The sequence below is a fragment of the Hypanus sabinus genome, chromosome 2 (assembly GCF_030144855.1).
Source record: "Hypanus sabinus isolate sHypSab1 chromosome 2, sHypSab1.hap1, whole genome shotgun sequence".
NCBI lineage: Eukaryota > Metazoa > Chordata > Chondrichthyes > Myliobatiformes > Dasyatidae > Hypanus > Hypanus sabinus.
The window spans coordinates 140,932,395-140,955,277 of NC_082707.1; the positions used below are offsets into that span (position 1 = coordinate 140,932,395).

The 22,883-nt window shown below is 37.3% G+C and overlaps 1 protein-coding gene across 2 annotated transcripts in view; it reads right to left on the reverse strand.

The window, feature by feature from the left end:
• The window catches only part of LOC132384652 (RNA-binding protein Nova-1), a 246,023-nt gene that overhangs the window by 9,219 nt on the left and 213,921 nt on the right, over positions 1-22,883 (reverse strand). The gene's annotated exons all lie outside the window — the stretch shown is intronic.

Consider the following 22,883-nt stretch of genomic DNA (forward strand, 5'->3'; position numbering starts at 1 on the left):
GTTGTTAGTCAATATTTGCAGCAGCATCACATATATGTATTCATTGAGGTGAGAGAAGACAAAAGTTGAAACATGACATTTCTCTCCATTTTGCACCCAACTAGATCGTGCATGAGAAGTGAGAAACAAGTATAAGACTTACCCGTGCTTTACCCTGCAAAATTACCGAGGCATTTCAGCATATATGGCACCTTGGCCTTATAGTCTCACCGACAGCCTTGCCTTTAAAATATCATCAATGTAAATTATACCAACTTTTGACAACTGGGAAGTGGACAGGTGCCACTTATTTAATTACATAACAGCACTAATAATTAGCAGAGAAAAGTAATTTTCCTTTTATCTACCTGGCTTTCATTTGAACTAAATTCTTTGAAGAACTGATTCAAGTAGAGTGACCATAAATGTACAAAAATAATAATTTTTTTTTAGTCAGTCAGTCTGGATATGGTCAAACCAAAAAATGCAAAGCTGAGCACAGCAATAAACCCTTTCTTGTTGATCATTTTCCTTTTCTCTTTGATTCAGTTATCCCAGTCTAAAATATTTTTATCTCTGTAATTCTGCACCCTTCATGCCTGTCTCTGTGCTTCTTGTTCCACTTCACTTTACCGACCTGCAAGTACATTTTAAATTCACAGTCACCCATTCTCATAAAATACTGATTACAGATGTATGCTCGTGAGTTGTCAGTCTAGAATGATTTGAACAGGAAATAATACAACATAAAGTGTTGTTATATGAAAGTGAAGATCAACCCTAAATGAACATTTTTGTCTATCATGTGTACACAAGTGCATATAAATGTTTCATACAATACTTAACATATTTTCACTGAGAATTTTTCAGGCACATAACAGAACATAAACATTTTTAATGAAGACAGGATATTCAATACATTGATAATATATAGATAGATGTCCAATCATGCATTTAACTTAGCTATGCAAGAAGCAGCTTGCAGCATGATTTATTGAAAAGCTAAAAGTCGAACAGTGCAGCAATTTTCATGTATTACTGCTGAAAATGGGAAATGACATAGCTAAGTTTAGTTTCAAAATAACAATTGCCAAACAGCCACCAAAACAGCAAATGATGCACTTTTAAAACATGATATTTCTACCATTATTCTAATCAGAAACAGATGGGAACATTGTTGAAGCAGCATTTTGCTGTAAGCATATAAATGGAATTATCACCATTTGAAGTACGAAACAGTAAATTGAACTGATATCCTTTGCCTGAGCGTACACTGTTAAAATCATTAGTTGTTTTACTTGCACTGCTTGTTGTATTATTATTTCATTGAGAGGCTCGACGTTCAAATACACACCAGAAAACAGCAGTGCTTACCATCACCATGTAGGTGAAGATTTTTAAGGGCTTGTGGAGTCTTATTTACTACCAAACAATTTCTTTGTACTGAAGATGGATATTATTTAAATGGAAACTTATTCCTTCAGTATTAAGTCATTTTTAGAAATTAAATAAAAACAAAACAAATAAAGATTTTTATATTTTTTGCTATCTTCCATCTCTTCTTTTAAATCCCTTTCTTTCCTTTTCTCTATTTTGCTTTCTGCATATGATTTTACATTAATTCTAACTGAAACATTTTTGTTTAAGATTCTACAAGCCTCAGGAAGGAGTGTTAAACCACACGGAGTAGGGAGGATCTCAATACATTCCTGGTTCACTCAGACCAAAACCTCTTACAACAGACATTCCATGGAGGTAAATGATGCACAAAAGGCAACAAATTTTTTGGAGGCAGCTGCAAGTTTGATGAAATACAATGCATTTACTGCTAATCGCAAAATAAGAGCTAGATTCCAACAGTAGGAGCACTTCCGACAAAACGGCTTGCATATAATTTTACACTGGCCAATAAAATGCCTATGGACATTTATTTTCTCTCTGTCTCTCTCCCACAAGCTATCAACAGCTCCATGATTTCCATCAGGTTCAATGAGAAAAAGGAAAGGAATCGGTGAAGCACTATTACATCTGTGATATGATTGAATTGGCTGATTAAAAGTATGGGGGGGGGGGTTAGTGCTATCTTTGTACTGAGAATGTACTGTAACAGATGGACACCGTCTTCCTCTTCTACATTCTTTCCACATCTATTACACTTCTTCTATCTAGAAAATTGGCATTTTCACATATTTTTCCAATCTGGACATATCCCCGAGCCTTAATTTCACACAAAAAGTAATTCTATTTGTACCTGTTGTTATTTCTGTTATCTTTAAAATGCACCTGTCCTATTATTGCAAATAATATTTCAAAAACTGCAATTCATATTATTGGTATTGAATGATTTCCCATTACTGAAGACAATTTATATTAAGATGCAATTATGTCTAAACAGCAGCATGTCCATTTGGTAAGAGATGATTCAAATTTTGAAATGTGGATTGAAACTTAACTTCAAAACTATAAAGACTATGAAACCTTCATTAGTTGATTTCAAGTACCCTTTGTGATTGAAAGACATGTTGGTATCCCAGGTACAATCAAGTCTGTCAGGGGTAACTTTGAATTTGGTGGCTTCAAATTTCAATGACAAGAACAATACAAATGATGATAATAAACTTATAAAAACACTTTATGGCACAAGTTATCTGATTTCTCAGTTTACTTTAGGTTACATTACTTGAAAAGAACAGTATGATTGTAAAAGAATGAGATTTGTGAGTGACTAAGAATTATGCTACGGATTTAATAAATCTTAATATGCTGCAGTTAATAAGCTTAATATTCGTGGTAAAACAGCTTTCATGTTGATCGACTAACAGAATATGCATATATAATACCACCCCATTGCTCCTAGAGTTCTACAGCATGTAAACACATAGTACACCCATGCTGACCAAGATGTCCATCCAAGGTCTTGCATTTGCCTGCACTTAGCCCATATCCCTCTAAACCTTTTCAACATGGAAACACAGCAGCTATTGCCAAATTGGTGGTTTGTACCTGCAGCCGCCTGCGTAGATCATAAGTTACAACCTGTCAAACTTATATTCCATTGATTTCCTGCATTAGGAACTAGCTCACTTTATAACCTATCCACTGCAGTTAATCTCTTTCAAACTAGAATTACTCATTGCAAAATAACTGGATGACTTAAGAATTTAGTGAAATAGACTAAACTGTTTCAAGTTTAATTGCAAACTGTAAGCCATTCATCACACCTCTCTCAGCTTTGGGCATGATAATTTTAAGCAATTTATCTGCCATCTTTGTTTGCAGCACCTTGTAAAATCACTGGCAAAAGGATTCTGTGTGGGTGCTTTTAATTTGCTCTTACTGCATTGGTTCAGGCCAGATAAGCCTCTTTTAGCCAATGGCAACTGCAAGCTAAATTACTCATGTAGTTCATGATCAGTGTCTACTAAGGCACATTTCCCATTTGGCTTTCTTAGAGTCCAGTAGTTGGCAGTTCAGTTTGTGTTGATCCAATGTGTGCTGGACAAAGTATCACAGCTACTTTGTATGTGTACAGGATGTTCTGACAATACTTGAAGTTTTGCTGCCAAAATGTATTCAAATTTGTTATAAATTGCAAATTGACAGGCATTCCTAGAAGAGTTGAGGTGCTTCATTGGCACTTCATGAGAATTACAGCTCATTTCCAAATTTTCTCTGAGGTTCAGGAAGTTGCTGCATTTGTATATACAACATTAATTGCAATTCAATACTTTGCCAAAAGCGAAGGGATGGTAAATAGCAGCACAAATGTTAATTTGAAACTTATGACTCTGTAATGACATTCAAAGTTTGACTCAGAATGGGCCTTACCTGATTTATGAGATTTAATTCCTATTTGTTAGTGATTTTTAAAATTGAAAATATAAACATGTTTCCTTTTTCTTTACAAATCCAATTCTTCTTTCATTCTATACCTGTTGGATTCTAATTCACTCAGTTCTTATCCACATCATTACCCTGTTTCTCAATCAGTATATATTAATGGTTAAGACTGTTTATCCCATTGTTTACCCAGGTCACATATATTCTGTTATTCTCTCTATACCCTAATCAGCTCAAGTTTAGAGACCTTTTTTCTATCTCAATAGATTTATCTAATGGGGCATGCCATGAGATGTTCTGCTCCAGTACAACCTGGGCAAATGTGAGTTACTTTTCTTTATATTCAGATAAATACAAATTTTATTGCAGTGGAACAACAAAAGTACCCAAGTATGAGGATAAACTTGTCATCTAGTTCAGCACTTATAAATATGTACTTCTATACATTTATTATGCAGCAGATGAGAGTAGCTTTCGTATTGCTGAAAATATTAATATCCTGACATCTGTTTATCCAAAATCAAAGTGAATCCATGTATACAGATTCTAGAGATTTAATGTAGAATCTTGGGTTTTTGATATTGAGTCATGAACATTAGATACGGATGGTTCATGACTCACTTGTTCAAATGTAAGAGCTCTACCTAAACTTACCGGTTTATTAAAACTGACAGTACTATTAAAAAGAAATATAAAAAATATAAATTATTCTAGTTATAGAACACACAAGTTAATTTTAAACATCATTCTTTTGAGATTGTTGGGGGAAAACAAAACTTGTTGCACTTCAGGGGTGTGCATCTCTGCATATTTGAGGCTTTGTAATTTACATCATGTCAATGCAAGTTGGCTTTCCACTGTGATGCGCAAACACAGGACTGTGACAGAAATGAAGGCACTTCCCTGAAACTAACTAATACAATAAGACTCTGACAATCTGCAGACCATCTTTTTTAAATCTGATGGTTCACTGACTGGTTCACCAGATAATGTTTGTTGTGCTATCTCCTGATTCTCCACTGTCCTGCTTCCTGGATTCCCTTTCCAATCACTGGGAGCCCAGCTCCCAGGTTCCGTTCTGACTCACAGAGGCTTACCAACTTCTCTCATTGAACTCCCTAGGGCCACGTTTTCCAGGCTTATTTTAAACTGACCTGTGTTCTATTTCCTGCAATCCCTTCAAACATGAGGGATTCACTGGTAAGTATTTTACAATACTATGCAATGATAAAAACGTAAAAAATTTTGTTGGGGAAAGAAAAACATCCAATAATCTGGAGAATCTGGGTGCCACCAAAGTCACGGGTGTGCCAGATTATTGGAACTTTTCTGCAATCTAATGAATATCTGATTACACATTCACTATATGACAGCAGAACAGCAATGGCTGGAATTTCTGGAGTAATTCAGAAGGTGCACAATAGATATGTCCCAAAGAAGAAGTATTCTAAAGGGAAGATGAAGCAACTGTGGCTGACAAGACAGCATAGAAGTAAAAGAGAGTGCATACAGTATAGCAAAATTAGTAGGAAGCTTTTAAAAACCAGTAGAAGGCAACCAAAATAACCAATGAGAGAAGAGATGAAACATGAAGGCAAGCTAGTCAATACACATACTAAGAGATTTTTCAGATATATGAAGAGTAAAAGGGAGCCGAGAGTGGATATCAGGCTACTGGAAAATGATGCTGGAGAGTTAATATCAAATGAACTCAATATATATTTTGCATCAGCCTTCAATGTGGAAAATGCCAGCGGTATACCGAAAATTCAAGAATGTTAGCAGGCAGAAATGAGTGTAGTTGCTAATACTAAGGAGAAGATGCTTCAGAAGTTGAAGCAAGGGAGGCAAAAGAGAGGATTATAGGCCTCTTAGCCTGACTTCAGTGGTTGGTAAGATGTTGGAGACCATTATTAAAGGCAAAGTTTTGAGATACTTGGAGGCACATGATAGAATAGGGAAAAGTCAGCATTGCTTCCTTAAGGAAAAAACATAACCTGACAAATCTGTTGGAATTCTTTGAGCATATCTCAAACAGGATAGACAAAGGAGAATCAGTGGATGTTGTGTACTTGAATTTTCAGAAAGCCTTTGACAAGGTGTTGCACATAAGCCTGCTGAAGAAGATAAGAACCCGTGGTACTACAGGAAAGATACTAACATGGATAGAAGATTGGCTGACTGGAATTAAAGTGTGGTAATAAAGGGGGCCTTTTCTGGTTGGCTGCTTGTGACTAGTGGTGTTCTGCAGGGGTTGGTGTTGGGATTGCTTCTTTTCATGTTATATTTTAATGACTTAGATAATGGAACTGATGACTTTGTGACCAAGGTTGTGCGTGATACAAAGGTGGGTAATGGAGCAGGTAGTATTGAGGAAACATTCAAACTGGAGAAGGATTTGGACAGATTAGAAGAATGGAAAATGAAGTGAATAGAAAATATTGTAGGGAAATGTACGGTCATGCATTTTGGTAGAAGGAATAAAGGTGTAGACTATTTTCCTAACAGAGAGAAAATTCAAAAATCAGAGTTGCAAAGGGACCTGGGAGTCCTCATGCACAATTCCCTAAGGGTAAACTTGCAGGCTGAGTAGATGGTGAGAAAGGCAAATGCAATGTTAGCATTCACTTCAAGAGGACTAGAATATAAAAGCAAGAATCTGATACTGAGGCTTATAAGGCATCATATTATTAAGACATCATAAGGCATTAGTCAGATCATACTTGGAATATTTTGGGCCCCTTATCTAAGAAAGGATGTGCTGGCATTAGAGAAAATCCAGAGGAAGTTCATGAGAATGATTATGGGAATGAAAGGGTTAATGTATGATGAGGATTTGATTAACTCTGGGCCTGTACTTGCTGAAGTTTATATGAATGAGGGTAGATCTCATTGAAACTTATTGAATATTGAAAGGCCTAAATAGAGTGGACATGGAGAGGTTGTTTACAATTTTGGGATAGTCTAGGACTAGGGGACCCAGTCTCAGAATAGAAGGACATACTTCTAGAACAGAGATGAGGAGGAATTTCTTTAGCTTTAGGTGGTGAATATGTGGAATTCATTGTCACAAATTGCTGTAGAGGCCAAATCATTGGGATTATTTAAAGCCGAAGTTGATAGGTTCTTGATTAGAAAGGGGGAGAAATCAGGAGAAAGGGGTTGAGGAGGATAAATTAGCCATGATAGAATGTCAGACCGGACTCAATGAGCCAAATGGCCTAAATCTGCTCCTTTGTCTTATTGTCTATATGGTCTTAAAATCACTGACAATGTACCTTAACTTCGCAAAGTGTGCCAGGAGCAGAAACCTTTAGGTGGGACTGACGTGGCAGGAATGCTAACTGTGCTTTCTAGGATCTCCTCAGTACTTTGTAGAGTTAGTGTGACAGGACTGTGGATTGTCATTCCAAGCAGTGTTCCAGTCTGCTTCACCCCAGGGCTAGGCTGAACCACGATTTTCAACTTGCACTGTCAGTCTAGTATTCCAAGCTACAAAAAGTCAAACTTACATCTATTCTATCCATTTAGTATGACTACAGTTTGTTATTTTATCAATAAAGTTTATTTACTTTATAAATCAATAACATTAATATTTCTGCAATGAAAACAGCAGTTAAATGCCTCACATCAACATAATGCTTTTTTGATGAATCTACTAAGGCATGCTGAAGTGCAACCCTAAGGGATTTTCTTTTCTGGGCATTCACATTCCATTATATGTTGTATATAATTTAAATATATTACACTGTTTATTTCAAACATTTTATATTATACTCAGTACATATTTTATATTTTCAGGCTAATGACTGAAGAAGCTCACAATAATCAAACAGAATATATAAAAAGCTTAAGTGTATTGTTACGAGCAGAAACTGTTATGTATGTACTTTTAAAAAAAAACAAGAAAACATGCAGGAAGCTATCATAATATATTTTGCTCTGGTGGGTGTACACCTCTCTGAGTTGTAGTTAATTGAAGAAGAGGTAAGGAGGATGAGGAAATTAATCAATTAGGTCCTCTTATATTAAGAAAAATAAGTGCAGAATACAATACAAATTATTGTTCAACAATTATTTTGTGGAAACTTCATCAGTAGATTTAAACTTGACTTGCTGGCTGTATTTTACGTTTTACACCAGTATGTCCCTGCAGCACTACTCACCTCATTTTATTAACTGTCTAGAAGCAATTTATTTTTAAAAATTTAAGCTTAATGGTAAAAGAATTTTATATGGAAAATTGAATCAATTTACAATCATATGTTGATATTTTAAATAGACATGGAATATACAGATGCTAATATTTTAAAATATTTTGGAATTATCTTATGCCAACAAATTGAGAGATGAATGACATATGGAATATACAGTTTTGTCACTGTGGCTTTCTCACAGAATTTATAATTGACAAATATTCATAGATGTGATTACTTCATATGATTCATCATTGGAATAGCATCCCTTCTTCTGACTGAATATTGCTCTACCCTCTGGGCACAATCTTGAAATCAATAATTTCAATTAATCAGTCTTTCCGGTCTAGATAGGAACTAGCCAGTTTTGATGATAGCTCAATAACCTGCAATGTTAATTCCATTTTGTCTCTCTTCACAAATACTACCAGACTTGATAAGTATTTCCAGAATTTTCTATTACTGTATTTAAGACTTCTGGCATCTGCAGTGTTTTATATTTCAACAACATCACTGTTCTTAATTCTCTCTTTTCTGTTCTGATTCCTCTTCTGCTATTTATGTACCTCTCCTCCAGACAGATCAACTGCAATTACCAAGCCTTTACCATCCTTTTTCAGCCAGCTGTACTGCCATTCAGTTTCTTTTTGGTCTCCATCCCATTATACATATCCTCTTTGTTCTCTATGTAATACCACCCCTCTGTAATTTAAAGATGACTTGATTCCTAATCTCTAATGAAAAGCCATCTACTGGTAAAGTTTAGCTGTTTCTCAGTCCATGGATACTGCTTGAATACTGTTGGATATATCATGTATTTTCTGTTTTTACTGTGAACATTTATAAATCTAACATCTGTATCAAATGCTTCAAGTGGAATCATTAATTCCATATTTTTGATTTAAACACAACTGAATCTATATAAAGGAATTTCAATTATGTCACTTGTCAGGTGGGTAATACAAACAGCCAGAACAGACTGTATTTTAAAGCACTGTAGACATAACAGTACATATAATTTAGATTTTAAAAATGACTGTGTAATTAAATAACTTGACCTAGAAATAAAACACATTCATATGTAATTTAACTGGCTCCACACAGAGTCCTGTTCCTGTTCAACCAAGCACAGAAGCAAATTCTTTTATTCATTTCTTGCTCCTATACTAAACCAGCTTCCCTTCGACTGCATCTTGGTTATTTTCTTCATCTACTTATCCACTTTAGGTAGAAGGAATTTGCACATTCGTACCATTCTGTGCTTTTCTTCTGAATTCCTTTCTGCATTTAGGAATAGATAACTAACATTTATGGGCTTAACGACTGCATTAAAAAATGGTCTAACAATGGCATGGACGATGCGTGGAGAATGGCAACAGCTCTTAAATGTGACAGCTCTAAACAAAAAATTGGAGTCTTGGGTGGTGGGGTGGGATTTATTATTTTACTTAGAGATACTGCGCTGAGTGACGCTTTGGGCTGCGCCGCCTGCCATGCCAGATCTGTGGCCAGGACCAGAAATGCAGAATGGAGAGGGAAGAGAACACACCACATCTGTGAAAGATTTTTGGGCATGGTGGAAGAGCTAATGGACAGCTGGACGAAGCAATGAGCCCATAGAGAAAGAAAAAGCAAATAGAGCATTAAATCCCATGTAGGAACTTCCAGGGCTGAATTCAGTGGTGGAGTTATTTAACTAATATTAAGGGCTTTTAGTGCACATTAGAACATGAAAAATTTCACTGAGTTTGGGGCTTTTAGTTTCCTACTTCCTTGCATGTTTCATCCCATAATAATTACTCATAGCCAAAGTTCACTTTGTGGTCTGCACTAATGCAGGCAAAATCGACAGGTTGTGAAAACTGCTGTTTAAGATAAGATTTTCAAAATGGTCCAGGCCACAGGGTTTCTTCACATTACAACTTGGCATCAGCAATGTCAAACAGAATGAGCAGGAATGTTAGCATAAAAGTGGTGGGCCAAGGGCCCACGTTTGTGCTGTTAACCTTCATGGCTCTACACTTTGAGGCCTATTGACATCACTGACCAGTATCCCCTGTGAATGAGGCCTATGAATCAATTTCACATTGTGGCCATTGTTACGTACCCATGGGTATCTGGTACTTGTCATGTGACAGGTGTTGAAGCTATACTGGACTTAAGGTAATTGTCTTGTGATGGTGGAGTGATGTCATTTTCCTGCCAGTAGAGGTCATGTGACAGTTTTTCAACAGGGTATAAAAGGAGGACCCCTCCTTGTGAGGAGGAGCAGTTCATGACTGGATTTGCCATTTTGACTCCATGCCACTGTGTGGTCCAATATTTAATGCCTAAAGTTTAAAAGGTCATTGCCGGCAGTTTCTTTATAATACTGCCAGTTAAAAGTCAGTGGAGAGTGAAGATCGGAGCTCGGGAGTTAAAAGATCGAGGAAAGTCGATTTCGACGGTGAAACAGGTTTGACCTTGTTTGATCCTCATTCGGAAGGAATTCGTTGGCTGTCCCTGTGCTAACCCCTGCAATAATAGCAGAAAGGGTTGGGTACAGTTTTGTCAAGGAAAGGTCAGTGCCTTTAAGCCGTTTCATTTTCATCTTCGTAAATTCTCCCAGAAAAGTATAGTTCGACTGGGAACTGCACCAACACGACGTGTAAGAGAATTTATATCATCTAAAAAGCCTCTCCTTTAATGGTCTGAAAGCATTTTGAACTTTCGCAGTACTACTTTGAAGAACTGTTTTCGCTTTATCGCTTTAAGAACTGTTTAAGCTGCCGCACAGCAGCTGATTTCCGGTTGCGTTAGCTGTTTGTTTACTTTTGGGGTTTGTTTTTCAGTGTTTAATAAATGTTTTATTTGTTATAAAAAAAAACCTGCCTCACTTATATATTTATTGTTGCTGAATCTGTAACACCATGCACACTAAGTAGTGCTGATTTCATTTTGGAATTAATTATATGCTCTGTTCAATCATGCATCACATTAAAACATGTTATGTTGCTAATTTTCCAGGCCATGGGCAAAGGCTGATTTGCAGCATGAAGAATGCCTGCTGACGTGAGTAATGGGCAGCGTATCTACAACTCTGTGTATATGTGTTAGGCCCAACTACGTGAAGCTGTGTTTGCCTTGCCGATCAAGGTAATGAGTGCTTCTTAATCCGGCACAGCTAATTTTACTTTCTAAATAAATTTGGGGCCAGTGAGTAGAAGATAAGAGACACATACAATACAGTTTCATATAAACCAAACAAAAATATATTCACATAGTCAGCGATGTATTCCATTCAAAATGTCTCCATTCTATAGGCTGACAATATAAGCCCTTAGAATTTTATCTTCAGGGTGGGTAAATGTCCTTTTTGGTTTCCCTTTATCACTTTTACTGCATTTAATCCAATCAATCTCTCACCATGCTAAATAACTGACAGATAACTCTACTTCGCATACACTACATAGTATAGCTCACTATACTATGTAAATTAATTGATCCAGAAGAGGGTGACGGGGGTTGCTGTCTGCATTTGCCATTGGTAAGTTATGCACTTACCCCACGTGTATTTTGAAGGCTGCATAAATCCAGATGCAAATAGCAAGCATCACCACAAATTGAGAGAAAAGGCTCAGCATTCAACAGGATGCCATCTATTTTGGCCTTCCCATAGTTTTAATCAGTTATGGGGATCAAGGTTAGCTAGAGCATATTGTTGTTCTGCTTTAACTCAGTGCCATTCTTTTTAATTCAGCAAGGTAGTATCTAATCTGTCAGGAGTTTCAAACACCACTTATTGTGATTGCTGAAATCATTTCCTCAAGGAGAATGGAACAGTTAATGGCTCTATTTAAAATGAAACCAAAACTGGCAAATTTAAAGTGACAAGAGTTTAATTGGAATTCCTGTCATTAAGAACAAGTCAAAACAGATATCAGACTCCTCTCCCTCTAAAATGAAGATTAATTGCTTTACAATAATCCCACCACTTCCAGACTTTATCCAATCCTACTAAATTGTTTACAGCAGATAAGATCAGTACTGAACTGATGGCTAATCTGCTGTTTACAGCAGTTACTGCCAAGGCATACATAATTTGAAAACCTATGTTTTTTCTCAGATTGTCTAATGACCTAATTTAAACTCAGTGTTGTAAATTACTACTTGGGTTTTCTTGATGTAAGTATTGTTTTAGGAATATCGATAAATCAATCAAGCATTTTCACTGTCAGACACTCTCACAGTAAGTACACTTGTTAAGTCCATAACAGAGCTTGTTCTATGTTCAGTGACTTGAATGCACTTTAAGCTCAACTATAGATGTTTCTCCTTTTTGATATTACCTCCTCTGAGGCAACCATCCAAAATTTAGAGGCAGGTAAAGTCCACTGACTCTACTCCACACTGATGCAATTCTGCAGCATCAGGCTGGATATCGTTTCCGTTGCATGCACATACTTGCCACTCTAACGAGAGTCAAAAAATTGAATGTATCAAATGTTGTATTATGCACCAGAAAGTGTTTTCCACAGCCTTTCAAAGAGAACCAGGATATATCCTTGTGTGGTAGGGTGGATTGACAGTTACTATTCCGCAGCTTGCTTATGACTTCAAGGGAGTAGAAAGAAACTTTTAAAGCTTGGTCACAAATACACTTGGTTTCTCCTCTGCTTTTGTGGCCCTTCCAGGAGATTTATTCTACAACAATGAGACAGAAAAATCTCACAAAACTTTAATGTTGGTTCTTTCTATTATGTTCTCATACAGCAATCCAAGGTATTGCTATGGCAACAGAGACAAGAAAGAGCACAGAAATATTGAAGGGCTTCTGTCCTTGAATGACGGAAAATTTTCAGTTATGCTAATAAAAGTATTATACATGTTCTTGCATATCCATGCTGAATGATGGAAACTGGACTCACTGGAAGCTGGCAAGCCAAATGAGTATGCACCTTTTAGATGTGTGAATGAGTTAATTGTTCATTGGGATGAAAAGGGCCAATCATTTAATTTAAAGATACAAATCCAGCTTCTGTAACGTTCACTATTGCCTGGTAATTATTATTCCCACAGGAATGAGGAAGCAATGTGCTTAATTGAGTGTGTAATAAGTGAAAGAATTTTTGCCTTGAGGCTCTTGGCTGCAAATGGTGGATTAAAATGGAAGATCTGGATGACCTTTTTCCTTTCCTCACTACTCTGGCCTCAAACTAATTATTAAAGCCCTCAAAATCTTCTTTTGTTCTAAGGAGAGAATGACTTTATATGTTAGAGCCCCATGGGAAATAATGAAATAACAAAAAGAAAAACAAGGAAGAGTAGGGCCATTCCATTAATCATCCTTTCCTCAAGGACAATGAGTAGGACTGTAAATCTGATTTTGCCATTTTACTAAAAGAAAATTTGATTTAAAATGTTACCAAGTACAGCTTTTCAAACAATGATATGCTGATTTTTTTATTAATACAATAACATATTTGAAATAAATTATTTTGATTGTATACAACATTAGTATTATTGTTCCTCTAACTTAGATGAATAGATAATTGAATTTTATAGTTATCATTAACAGTACAAAATGGACATATTTCAGTACCTGATCCCTGAATTAAAAGGTTTTGAACTTCAATTAATTAAAATGATTGCAGATTTCACAATTCTTTATCTACTAACTTTGCAATCATACCAAAGGTTTACAGATAATTATGGAATTTTATTTTCTATTATGGAAAATAAATGAATACTCCAATTCCTAAATGACTCCTGCATAGTCAATGAGAGTTTTTACATTTCAGAAGGCTTAGTTTAATATTAGAAATAATTACCTCAAAATTAATTCAGAAATTACACTGTTTCTATTCAAAACAATTTAGTATTTTGCATTTTAATCTAAGAATCACAAAATCTTTAATAGCCAAAATATTTCAGTATTTGCCAAGTTTGAAATTTCAAAAAGACTAAGTGATGCATTAGAGAAACCGGAATCATTTTGTTTTTCACCATTGTGTCAACTCATTTAATATTGCTACTGTTGTCGTATTTGATACATCCAGTGATTTCAGATTATGATCTACATAAATAATATTCACCTTTTTATTACCTTGGTATTTGAATTCATGCAAGAAGGTGACATTGCTAAATTTAGTATGCAAAATTATCAGTTACAATTATCTTTTAAATGAGAGAACTGTATTTTTTAATGAAATGTCTGCTTCAGTTCAATTTTACAAATTACATGTTCCACAACAGGAATACACATTCTCCACAAGCAACAATGGAAGCACTGGAGATATTTTTACATGCAGTCTAGACGCCAATTGTAAAAAAATAAAAGATCCAAAATTTACTTGCTTATCTAACTTTTCCATAATGTTGCACTGTGACTGTTATGATTTTTCTACAGAATGAAGTGCAGCACCTTATCTTTCTTACTTGTACAACACTGAATAGCCCTACAACATCCACCAGGAAGCAGCACAAGAAGTGTGATGTCAAAGGAACAGTATCAATTCACAATCCTCCTGATTCAACTATAACATGTAATTCCTTCACCGTTATGAGTCCATAAACTGTAAGTTTCTATCTAGCACCAATCTGGAATTATCAATATAAAGGACTACAGAATCTCCAGAAGGCGGCTCTATGCACTTTTGGAAGACAACCAAGAATTGACAACAGCCACAGTGCTCTCAGCATTACTACACTGCTCCATGCAAAAATATCAATTAGTTTTTCTGCCATGAGTGAATGGATACTGTAATAACTTGATTGGAAGATTTATATCTCTGCTTTAGATAATTAGGGCCATTACTTTGTATTATAATTAAATAAAACCAGCCCAAAAATAAAATACCTTTCAATCCAAAACATTAACAACTTGTTTCTTCCCACAGATCTGCATGACCCGCCGAGTTCTTCCACTGTTTGTTGCTACAGATACCAGCATCTGAGTCTCTTATGTCTACAAACAAATCCCCCTTGTCAAAAAATGTTCTGGCTGAGGAAAACTAGAATCTATTTCAAAGCTAACACATCCAAAATAAGAAATCTAGTCTCAATCACCTCTAGCATAATCTATCATATCAAAAGATTGAATATATTTAATAATTTTCATCAAATAATTTAGAAATTGCTCCTTTTAATACTTTAATTTTAGATCATTTTAGTAATTTACCCATTATGACTACCTCAAACAGTTTTGAGCTTTGATATTGTCATGATCTGTTAGAAATGGTTTTTGGTGATAATGTTAGAACTAAATCAATAATCTGCAGAATACTATATTGGAATCTAATTCGATGTATTTAATTTAACCAAATATTTTCAGATGATTCCTTCTTTGTCCCCCAGCCCTGTATGCCATTAATAATGAACTTGCCTTGTATTCATGCAACTATTTGTAGCTATAGCCACTGATTACCAATTGAAGGAAAACCAATAGGGCAGAAGTTAAAGATTTAGTTACAAGACAAATTTCATAAAAATGAACCTGGCGTGAGTTTTTTAAAAAAAATCCTGATCCTCTGTAATATTAAATGTAAAAATACAATACCAAGCACTTGTTTTTCAAAATAAAATAATAGATGATAATTATTAAATTTCTTCTGACTTTGTCTGAAATATTAGCACTGTCATCTACATGACATAGTGTTACCACCATTCCACAGGTATTTCACACATATTGTGAAAAATTTATTGAGTAAGCTGCACACCTGTTTTCAAGATACCAATGTTTCAGTAATAACCATCTTGTAGATTTGTTTAACATTCTGGTTCGAAGCAGAAGACACTATATTCGAAGATGCACATTGAACAGACACCCCATTTCTCTCTGTGCTATTGTGCGACTCCTACAGTCTAAGGAATTCCTGATAAAACTAGGTTGCCATCCTTAATCTGAAATGAAGATCACTTACCCTACCAATGTCCTGATTTGGTGAATTATTTTTTGGTGTGTGAGAGGGGTACAAAGAAAGAAACATAATTAAAATCAATTTATTTATAAAACTGATAATCATACAAGGATACTAATCAGAATCTATTTCAGGCTGCGTTACTTTATCATTAATGAGATCATACTATTTTAATGACAACTGCACTTAAACGATAATAATCATAGTCTATTTCAGGTGGTGCAGCGTTACCATTAATGACATACTATTTATATGGCAACTGCACTCAATCCACTGAATAAAGCTGACCTACAGCTGACAGTTCCTCTGGGAACTGCGGTTTGCAAAGCACTCACAGTGAGCTGCTTGCTGCCATATTTGACCCCTCTCTCTCCACTGCTGGACACATCCTTAAGCTCAGTAGCAAAGCACTGGCACACTGGGGAGACAGGACAGATACACTTCACACACAACCCCTCCACTTGACACCAAGTAAGGCTGACACAGATGGCAACCCTTTATTTTGCAGAGCCTGTAAAAATTATAAATGTAGCTTTTTAATTGAGGTGAGCCCTGCTCTTTTTAAGTTGAATTGATCTGGTGAATCAGGTGCCCTGTATCTCATAATAGTTTTCAAACTATTCATTAACTGTTCTGTAGCATTAGAACTTTTTAAGTCTTTAGGAATTTAGGGACAAGAGTAGATCATTTAGATCCACTAACCTTTTCTGCCTTTCAATGCTACCATAGCTGATCTTTGTAACAGCACCATGTAAAGGCCATATTGGTCTATGGCGTTTGACTGATATTCTTAGAACCAATACAATCTATTAACCACAAACTTGATAATTTTAACTTACCCAAAAGTAATTTGCAGAAGAGAATTTAAAATTATTACCATTTTTTGTACATGAAACTACTTACTAACTTTACTCCATGTCTATTTTACATAATGTGACTCAGTCTCAAGCAGCCTAGTGCTGAGGCTCACCCCCACTCCCTGCTCCCCAGAATACTTATCACAGGTGGCAAAGATGGGCATGGTGTCTGTCTCTGACAAAGTTTTAAATGTGAAATGTGTAACTGTGAATTTTTAAATTGAATCAAATGGCAAAAATTAAATTTATTTAACAATATTTTAAATAATTAAAGAGAAAAATCACTTAGAAATTATTAACTATTAAACAAAAGTAAAATAATTAAATAGTATAGCAACGTGCTTTCTTCATACCCCAGGTCGAGAACTCCCACTGAAATTAATTGGCTCTCTAACTTTACATCAGTTCTAGCACTAACTCTCAGAATTTCATGCATAGTAATGCATGTATATAAAGTTAAAATTTCCTCGAACTTAAATTGCTGAAAGTTAACACTTTCAATTAGACCTAACTATTGGCTCCAACCAGCAAAATTTACCCAATTTAGTCTCATCAGGGCAAACTACTTGGACAATTCCGAGATAGGACTTCAAGATGGGGAGGCACGTGGACATCAGTGAGTTAAACTGGCAGGAAGAATTTAGAAAGAAGACAGTTTAATAGAGCAGGCACCAGAACAGGAGGGCTTCGGCTCGACAGGGCTTCGGTGATAAAAGATCGAGCCGAGGGAAGTTACTTGGGAAGAATAGGAATAGGAAGTATGTCTGCGAGGCTGGTGTTCTGTACTGGGTATCAGATAACCATATAACAATTACAGCACGGAAACAGGCCACCTCAGCCCTTCTACTAGTCTGTGCTGAACGCTTACTCTCCCAGCCTCCTGGACAGCCACATCTGCGCCAGGTGCGTCCAGCTGCAACTCCTTAAGGACCGGGTTAGGGAACTGGAGATGCAGCTCTATGGCCTTTGTCTGGTTAGGGAAAGTGAGGAGGTGGTAGAGAGGAGCTATAGGCAAGTAGTCACATCAGGGCCTCGGGAGACAGATAAGTGGGCAACAGTTAGGAGAGGGAAGGGCAACAGACAGATACTAGAGAGTACCCCTGTGGCTGCCCCTCTTAACAATAAATACTCCTGTTTGAGTACTGTTGGGGTGGAGGGAATGACCTACCTGGGGGAAGCAACAGTCTGCCCTGTGGCTCAGAAGGGCAGGGAAAGGAAGAGGATGGCAGCAGTGATAGGGGAATCTTTAGTGAGGGTGGCAGACAGGCAATTCTGTGGATGCAGGAAAGAAACATGGATGGTAGTTTGCATCCCAGGTGCCAGGGTCTGGGATGTTTCTGATCGTGTCCATGATATCCTGAAGTGGGAAGGTGAACAGCCAGAGGTCATGGTACATATTGATACCAACAACATAGGTAGGAAAAAAGGAGGAGATCCTGAAAACAGACTACAGGGAGTTAGGAAAGAAGTTGAGAAACAGGACCACAAGGGCAGTAATCTCAGGATTCAGAATTCTGGATCATTGGGACCTTTTTTAGGGCAGGTGTGACCTGTAAAAAAAGGATGGGTTGCACTTGAATCTCGGCGGGGCCAATATCCTGAAAGGGAGGTTTTCTAAGGCTATTGGGGAGAGTTTATACTAGAATTGCTTGGGGTTGGAACCAAACTGAAGAGATGGAGGAAGGGGCTGTTGGCTCACAAATAGAGGAAGCTTGTAGGGAGTATGAGAGGGAGGATAGGCAGGTGATAGAGAAGAAATACACTCAGACTGATGGTTCAAGATGTGTCTGTTTTAATGCAAGGTGTATCATGAACAAACAGATGAGTTCAGAGTGTGGATCAGTACTTGGAGCTATGATGTTGTGGCCATTACTGGGACTTGGATGGCTCAGGGGCAGGAATGGTTACTTTGAGTGCCAGGCTTTAGATGTTTCAGAAAGGACAGGGAGGGAGGCAAAAGAGGTGGGGGCATGGCACTGTTGATTAGAGATAGTGTCATGGCTGCAGAAATGGAGGAAGTTATGGAGGGATTGTCTACTGAGTCTCTGAGGGTTGAAGTTAGAAACAGGAAGGGGTCAATAATTCTACTGGGTGTTTTTTTATAAACCACCCAATAGTAACAGGGACTTCGAGAAGCAGATAGGGAGACAGATTCTGGAATGGTGCAATCCTAACAGGGTTGTCGTAATGAGAGATTTTAATTCCCCCAATATTGATTGGCATCTCTCTAGATCAAGGGGTTTAGATGGGGTGGAGTTTGTTAGGTGTGTTCAGGAAAGTTTTCTGACACAAAATACAGATAAGCCTACAAGAGGAGAGGCTGTACTTGATCTGGTATAGGGAAATGAACCTGGTCAGGTTTCACGTCTCTCAGTGAGATTGCACTCTAGGGATAGTGATCACAATTCTATCTCCTTTACTAAAGCATTGGAGAAGGATAGGAACAGACAAGTCAGGAAAACGTTTAATTGGAGTAAGAGGAAATATGATGCTATCAGGCATGAATTTGGAAGCATAAATTGGGAACAGATGTTCTCAGGGAAATTCAGGGCAGAAATGTGGCAAATGTGCAGAGGTTATTTGCGTGGCAGTCTGCATAGGGTACAGGAACCATGGTGCTCAAAGACTGTTGAAAATCTAGTCAAGAAGAAAAGCTTATGAAAGATTCAATACATTAGGTAATGATAGAGATTTAGAAAATTATAAGGCCTGCAGGAAGGAGATTATGAATTAAATTAGGAGAGCCAGAAGGGGCCATGAGAAGGCTTTGGCGAGCACAGGATTAAGTAAAACCCCAAGGCATTCTACAAGTATGTGAAGAGCGAGAGCACAAGACATGAGAGGATAGAACAAATCAAGAGTGACAGTGGAAAAGAGGTAGCAATGGTACTTAGTGAATACTTTGCTTCAGTATTCACTTTGGAAAAGGACCTTGGTGATGGTAGGGATGACTTACAGCAGACTGAAAAGCCTGAGCATATAGACATTAAGAAAGAGGATGTGCTGGAGCTTTTGGAAAGCATCAAGTTGGATAAGTCATTGGGACCGGAAGAGGTATACCCCAGGCCACTGCGGGAGGCGAGGAAGGAGATTGCTGAGCCTCTGGCAATGATCTTTGTCATCAATGGGGACAGGAGAGGTTCCAGAGGTTTGGAGTGTTGTAGATGTTGTTCCCTTATTCAAGAAAGGGAGTAGAGATAGCCCAGGAAATTATAAGCCAGTGAGTCTTACTTCAGTGGTTGGTAAGTTGATGGAGAAGATCCTGAGGGGCAGTATTTATGAACATTTGGAGAGACATAATAAGATTAGGAATACTCAGCATGGCTTTGTTAAAGGCAGGTTGTGCGTGCCTTTGACAAGGCAGCCTGATTGAAATTTTTGAGGATGTGACTAAACATATTGATGAATATACAGCAGTAGGTGTAGTGTATATGGATTTCAGCAAGGCATTTGATAAGGTACCCCATGCAAGGCTTATTGAGAAAGTAAGGAGGCATAACCTCCAAGCAGACCTTGCTTTGTGGATCCAGAACTGGTTTGCCCACAGAAGGCAAAGAGTGGTTGTAGACAGGTCATTTTTCTGCATGGAGGTTGGTGACCAGTGGTATGTCTCAGGGATCTGTCCTGAGAGTCCTTCTCTTTGTGATTTTTATAAATGACCCAGATGAGGAAGTAGAGGGATGGGTCAGTAAATTTGCTGATGACACAAAGGTTGGGGGTGTTGTGGATGGTGTGGAGGGCTATCAGAGGTTACAGCGGGACATTGATAGGATGCAAAACTGGGCTGAGAAGTGGCAGATGGAGTTCAACCCAGTTAAGTGTGAGGTGGTTCATTGTGGCAGGTAAATATGATGGTAGAATATAGTATTAATGGTAAGACTCTTGGCAGTGTGGAGGATCAGAGGGATCTTGGGGTCTGTGTCCATAGGATACTCAAAGCTGCTGTGCATGTTGACTCTGTGGTTAAGAAGGCATACGGTACATTGGCCTTCATCAATCATGGGATTGAGTTCAAGAGCTGAGAGGTAACGTAACAGCTATATAGGACCCTGGTCAGACCCCACTCGGAGTACGGTGCTCAGTTCCGGTCACCTCTCTATCAGAAGGCTGTGGAAACTATAGAAAGGGTGCAGAGGAGATTTACAAGGATGTTTCCTGGATTGGGGAGCATGCCTTACGAGAATAGGTTGAGTGAATTTGGTCTTTTCTCCTTTGAGCAATGGAGGATGAGAGGTGACCTGATAGAGGTATATAAGATGATGAGAGGCATTGATTGTGTAGATAGTCAGAGGCTTTTTCCCAGGGCTGAAAAAGCCCTGACAGGGCACAGTTTTAAGGTGCTTGGAAGTAGGTACAGAGGAGGTGTCAGGGTTAAGTTTTTCACACAGAGAGTGGTGAGTGCGTGGAATGGGCTGCCAGTGATGGTGGTGGAGGCAAATACAATAGGGTCTTTTGGATAGATACATGTAGCTTAGAAAAATAGAGGGCTATGTTTAAACCTAATTTCAAAAGTAAGTACATGTTCAACACAGCATTATGGGCAGAAGGGCCTGTATTGCACTGTAGGTTTTCTACGTTTCTAAGACAGAAAAACATATGAGGGTCAGCAGTGGAAAGGATGAGCATCTTCAAGTTTCTGGGTGGAAATGTCTCTGTCCTGGGCCCAACACATTGATACAATCATGAAGCAGCTCTACTTCATCAAGGAGATTTTGCAAGTTTCTACAGATTTTAATTACTGTTGTTTGGCTCACAGCTTTGCATGGAGCCTTTCAGTGCACATGACTGGAAGAAGCTGCAGACCTTTGAAAACTCAGCTATTTTCATCACCTCACAACCCTTGACCATTACAACCATCGGGAAGGAGGTACAGGAGCCTGAAGGTGTTTTGCAGTGTACTGCTATCACAAAGCCACGGGTTTAACGTCATGTCAGTGATAATAAACCTGATACTGATTCTAATTTTGACCCTCCTGTAAATTTTCAAGATGTTTGCTAATTCTTTTCTAACTTCACAAACAGATTTTATCTAATTGAGTTAGCTTCCTTGGAGTGTTTGGCTTGCCATCCTCCACCACAGTAAATAATTCAACATGCCTTAATCCATTTTCAAGGGTCCCTGACCATTCGTTTACATAGCATATTCGTGAACATCTTTTGTATGAATTCTGATATCCCTTGCAAGTTTCTTTCAATCTTGTTTGAATTCATTTTTATCTCTTGCCATTTTTGTTCCTTCTTCCACCCCTTCTGTGTATCAAATTTTGTGTTAGGTTTTGTTGTTATACTCTATATGTTTTTAAATTTACTTTCTGGTTCATGTGTGATTATTTTATCTCCTTGGCTACTTTTTGACAGGTAGAGATCCTGCTCTCAATATAAATTGATTCTGTATCAAATAATTTAATATTAACTTACATTTTAACATCTCTGATTGATCTTTGTCATTTTACTAATTTACTGACAAGTTCAGTTTACCAAGTCTCATTGCATGAGGATCAGTTTTACTTAAAGCTAGTTGGCTTTTGTTTCTCCCTTTCAAGCACCACAGTGTGCCACTTCATATTATCATCACTATTACCTAAGTGTTAACTTATCTTACCTTTCATTATATTTTCCATCAGCAAAAACAGTCTGAATCTCTATGGTTACTTCAATTCTCTACCATTTCCTTTGACTTAAAACTTGCCATATTTAATTTCTAGTTCAGTTGTCAGTGCAGTCATGTCTCAGTAATGGTTAGAATGCCAGTCACCGGAGTTACTGTATATCTACTGATTTGTTCCCTATGATTATGTGACCATGGACTCCACCAGTTCTAATGTTTTACTCACTCACATGGTTTTATTTTTCTCTTGTTTTTATAGGTGAAGCCTTTATTTTATTTGTAGCAGCTGAAGACAATTCTGACAGTTACATCTTTTTCCCTTTCATTTCATTTAGGGCTTTTATAAACATAGTGCTTTTCAACTGAGTCCTCACATTTACTGATCTAAAGCACTTCTGAACCATCTTTTTATCCCTCCTCTTGGGACCCTAATTCAGGTGAAGCCTATTTTAATGGAGCAATTACTTTCTGACTCAATGTCCATTGAAACATAATTGCTCTCTTT